Genomic DNA, 6000 nt, shown 5'->3' on the forward strand with positions numbered 1-6000 from the left:
TGTCGCGCGCGCAGAATTAATGAGTCCTCATGGCGGTCCCGCGACAAAGTGCAACGCGCCGCTGCACTTCGCAGCGGCAACGATGGCGTCTCGTCTCGTCTTGTTGTTGGCAGCAATGGGATCCGCGGCGACCTACTTGGCGTACCTCGACCCCCTCGCGCATCGATTCAAACCGAAATTATTTCCGACCGATTATTGTTCAACCACCAACCCCTGCCGGTGGATGCCTCTCCTCAAGCGCGTTTCCGAAATAGAAAATGGATGTATTTTTAAATTAGACTGTAGAAATTAACATCTTGACAATATAGACTTCTTCCGCGCTAAAGAATTTTCGAAGAAAAATCAATTCCCTATTTTATCTTAGATTAAATTAGATTGTCTTCTAATCTGCAATTTCTATTCAAATTGATACGAAATGTTATCTCCAGAATGCGAAAGGTCAAAACGGATTGGACATTGATTGACGTTACACACACACAGAAAAATATATATTGTAGTTTATATATCCACAAATCTATCATAAATTCATCACAAGTATCAAAGAGTAATCCCAAAAATCGCTCGTTATTTGAGCCTTTTAGAATTGAACTGTGTGCCAAATTTTACCTTATATTGAAACATTACAGAGGAGTTTGAAGTTGAGGTGGTAATTTTTATTAGAGTTGGGAATGTAAAAGAAAACGGATTTTCGCATAGACACGATATAATACGTGACCCCCCCCTCCCCCTCCCCAGCTACTAGATAACAATAGTCACTTCAATCTGAAACTTCTTTGTAATTAATATCTCATTATAGGATATCATTTGGCATACAGTCTAAAAATTGAGGGCAAAAAACGTGCGAAAAGTTCCTTTTACAGGGTCACTCTTTATTTTAAAATATTTTGAATCTGATAAGTTTAATATATATTTCAATTAAAATTAAAACAAATTCGATTTGCTTTTCATATACAGTCGCTTCTTGGATTTTATAATATTCTTTAAAAAAAATTAATAAATTCTTGAGTACATAATGTCTTTTTTAAATATGTTTCAAGATTATTATCAAGAAAATATTCTTTGTTAAATAATCACTTTATAACTTTGTTAAGTAATCATATTACTTAAAATGAAAAAAATTAATTGAGTAATTACTATTTTTAGTAGAATAGAATGTTTTTTTTGTGCATTTTCTGTATGCGAATTTCGTGAATATCGATGGGAAAAATCGAGCTCTTTTGGAAACGAACACATCGATATCTTAGAGGCACTGCATTTCTGCATCGTAAATTTCTTTAGGCGCGGCAAATGACAGCGTGAAGGAGCGCCTATTACGCATTTATCTGTTGGAAACAATGACCTCATCGTGTTGAGCATTACTATGAATTATTTACGATCACGCGTGGAAAACTTCTTTGTTTCCGAGTTACTGTACGATATACATATGTAGATTTAAGTATTACATCGATGTGCACTTAAGGAAACTATCCTTCTTAATAATAAAAAAAAAAATAATTTTAATGTCTTCATTAAGTAAAAGACTATAAACCTCGATTTCGTCGAAAAAAAAATTGTGAAAAAAATCCCTGGATTACAGCGAGATTTTTCATAGCTCTATAGGTCCTTATAAAAATAAAAAAAGCTTTCATATTTTTTTATATTAAAAAACCAAAATTGAAAATAAAATGAGGTGCTAATTTTAGTTTTTTAATATGAAAGATGCAATACTTTCCACAATTAAAATTTTGTTGACATAACACAATTATGTTATATCACATATATGATATTCATATTTTGATATTCATATTTTCATCGGTAATTACGAGATAGCCACTTCGTGATTGATTTCTACCAATGTAGATTAACTTTATAATCTCAGTTTAATTTATTCTTCATCTTTTCCTCTAATTCTTAAAATTAAAAAAAAGATACAGAACTAATTGAACCAAGATTCAAATTAATGTACACTGGTGGTAATGGACATAAGAATGACGAATTACGTAAAAGTTTCGTTACGAGTAATTTCGCCGATTAAAGTTAATCGGAGTTCGGTCGAGGTCACCTTGAGAACTTAAATGGATCGCGTCTTCTTATACGCTTATATGGCGAAATCCGTAAAGTTAGCGCATTCTATTTTAATATAACAAAAAATAATGACAGTTCCAGTAATAGTTTCCGTCAATTGTCATAGTTCCTTCAAAATAAAAAAAAAGTTCTACATTTTTATACTAAAAAACTAGCATATCACAATTTCCAATTTTGATTTTTTTTTCTAAACAATGCGCAACTTTTTTATTTTCATAAAAATCTATGAAACTATGAAAAGTGCTACTAGAACTGTCATCATTTTTCTTTATATTAATAGAATGTTGTACTAACTTCAAAACTCCATATAAATTTAGGTTACGAACATCACTCTATTAATATAAAAAAGAAAAAAAAATAATGACAGTTGCAGTAACATTTTTCATAGTTCTATAGTTTCTTATAAAAATAAAAAAGTATTGCATCTTTCATATCAAAAAACTAAAATTAGCACCTCATTTTATTTTCAATTTTGGTTTTTAAATATAAAAAAATATGGAAGCTTTTTTTATTTTTATAAGGACCTATAGAGCTATGAAAAATCTGCTGGATTTATCGTTATTTTAAATATTTTTTTCTCATCAATACAATGTCGTGTGCTAACTTCACAGATCCCCGCGGTGCTATCAATTGCTCGCATTACTCGCTCGCCCGTCGTTTACAACGAACGGATCGCGCATGACGCTTCCGCTGACCCCTTCGGGGTCTGCTCTCTTGATGGTCGACGTTACAGGAAAACGATGTTGCTCTCGTGCGCGTGCGCGACTTCACGGCGCGCATTCCGTCGCCGTGTTAGCCAGCCTAAGCTTGACTGCCGCGCAAACGTCACGGATGCAGGACCGGACTTGATACAGCCAACTTATCTCATCATCGCGAATCACTTAGGAAGGCATTCGTAATACGATCTTACATTTAAGATTGTCTCGGATACGATCGCGAGACGCTGTATGATCGTTTTATTGGCTGGATAGAGTCTTAAGATCACACCTAAAATCCAATCGATTTTAGATATAAGATCAATCTATCTGTAACTACCGCACTTAATTAAAATTTCTAAGACCGTTACGATACCAAGTCTGTAAGCCCCATTTAATTATGTTAATTAAAAAACACTAATTAATTTGAAAGAATCAAAATGTATCTTTTATAAAAAGAGTTAAACTAAATATACTTTATTAAAAGTAATCTAAATTTGCGCATAAAGAAAATTAAATTTTTTTGATAAAATAATTTATAAATGAACTTGAGTTTATATATTAGACCCACCGTCAATTCCGAAGTTTTTAATCTCTTACATCGAGATACTTCTAAGAGTCGACAAAAATCTTGCGACGCATATACGCTTACGGATGAAAATGGAGAGTAAATGTTATTAAAGATCGAAACGTTGCTGTCTAAGACTATTCTCTATTCCGATTCTTTTCAATCGATTAGCATCCTTACTCTCTAAACCTTTTAGAGTGAATCTTATTCTAAAGAGTGAAATCTTAAAGATTAAAAATTGAGCCAGTTTTTTTAAGATCAGCTCAATTTTCACTTCTTAGAGTGAGATTTCATTTCAAAAAATATAGAGAGTAGAACTTTTATAGAAAAAATAAATATAAAATATAGTAATTTTTAAGAAATCGAATGAAGCGAGCGAACATAAGTCAAGTCTCATCCTAGGGGTATACGGATGTTCGAATCCGTTCCTGTGTTCACAGCACGGATGATGGCACAAGAAGGGAAGAAGAGGGAGGAGAGAGCAAGAGAAGAAGCCACTTAATGGCGAATACGCATATATACATGTAAATCGCGTGTCAGCCTAGGCCATCTAATGATTCCAGCATTATCCACAGGCAACCGCAGGCAATGTAAATCGAATGACAGTCCCACGCTACCATAACGAGAGTCATTAAAGATGCAGCATTAGAGCACTCGGATGGAAAATGGACTACCACTCGCAAAACAGAATATCCGGTTACGCCGGACACAGATACTTTCTCGAAACATAAACTTTTCGTATTTACTTGAAAGCATTCAACATTTATCCGCGAACCGAGATGAATTTAATGCCTATCTTAGCTTACAAGATTTACAGAATTTAGAATCAAGACGCTTTTAATAATCCTCATCAAGATTCTCGCGCTATCCGCAGCCAACTTCGCGTCTTATTCTTCATTCAGATTCAAACGGAGTACAACTTTATTAATTAAATGTACTTGTGATATTAAAAATTCTTTATCCAGTCAGAATCATTCCTGATGATAATTTTTACCAGGAATATTTTTTTTTCCAAAAAATCGATAAAACACAAAGGATAGCGTCTGGAAAAATTTCTAACAAGGAAGACTCCCTCGAAAGTTGGTAGGTGTGGTTTTTTTTTTTTTTTTAACAGCTTGCGCTGGCCGGAAAATATCGATTGCGCGGATACGCGGTTAGATACGCGTCATCTAGACACTTTCGGGAGTGTATCCGCATGCTCCGCGCATCTCGCTATTCTCCACCCTCCCACCCCCTCCGGCCGAATGCACCTATGACTAGTTCCACGCCGTTGAATAAATGTTCCGTTTCTCGGTCGCTCTCACTTCTTCCCCGCCGCTTGTCTCCTCCGTCCTCATCCCCCTCGATCCCCTACGTTCTCGTCTCTCCTTCGTCCCCATCCCCCCGGTTCTCCACCTTTCTCGTAGCACGCGCATGGGTATGCAACGGCGTGCAGTGAGCCGTACACAAAGGCCTGATTGCCGGACACCCGGTGAAATATGCCAGTCCCCGCCAATAACCGGTATCTCGCTACCCTCTCTTCACTTTTACGCTGTCTTCGCTGTGGGTTCACGGAACGACGACAGGGTGGAGGAAGGAGATGGAGAACGGGGGACAAGGAGGGAGAACACGGAGCATGGAATCATGGTGGGGAAGGAACAAGAGGGACGAAACACCGATGGAAGTATATCGAGATACAAGGGACAATGTGACGCGAGGTGGATACTGATGCTATCATAGGAAGGATGAAGAAAAGAGATACAGAAAAAGAGAGAGAAAGAAGAGAACCCGTACTTGTTAAAATTAGTTTTATTCAACACTTTGGGATTGGCCACAGTTGCGCATTGGAACGAATAAGCGGCAATAATCGCTTGGGTAGAATTATGAATAAAAAGAGAAGAAAAAGAATAATGTAATTGGAAAATATTTTTTTAATTTCTAGGAAACATCGCTTTGTCGAAAACAACGTTGAATTATATAAATACATAACTTATTGTTTTACTTGGAGATTTTTACAATTTGTTGTACGAATTTAAATCGTATGTTTGTATGCAATATAGTATGTAGTTTCTTATTCAATAAAATAAAATTAAATATATAAGCCTGAGTGAGTGAGTGAGTGAGAGAGAGAGAGAGAGAGAGAGAGAAAGTATTCGGACACGCTTGTTCCGGCATTCGCGTGAGTTGTTTTCATGATATAGTTGTGCGGGTAGTTCGATCGAAGATAAGCGGAGTGTAGGAGGTAAAGCTAGGTAAGACTCCTAGGGCAGCAACGCGATACTGAGAAGTACCAACGTTACCGCATGAAAATCACGCTTAATACTTGCTCCATATATTCATGTTATTCTGCAAATAAAAGCTCTTTTGCGACGTAGGTAATTAAAATAAAAAATAAAATTCAGGGTAGATATTACTGAGGAACAAAATACAAATTTCTTGCTCAACGACGTTGCTTGGAGAGGTAATCCATTTTTTATTTAGATTAATTGAATTCTAATCTCTAATCCGCAATCATTAATCTTCAATGTACACTAAGAGAAATATTTCATCATGTGATTTACAAAGAATTTCTTACTTTTATTATTACTCTAATCAAATTTTGATTAGAGAACGAAATTTCTAAATTAAAAAATAAAAACGTTTTTATAAGTTAAAAATTTTGTTCTAATAATCAAAATTTGATTATTCTAACAA

The sequence above is a fragment of the Atta colombica genome, unplaced genomic scaffold (assembly GCF_001594045.1).
Source record: "Atta colombica isolate Treedump-2 unplaced genomic scaffold, Acol1.0 scaffold233, whole genome shotgun sequence".
Taxonomy (NCBI): Eukaryota; Metazoa; Arthropoda; class Insecta; order Hymenoptera; family Formicidae; genus Atta; species Atta colombica.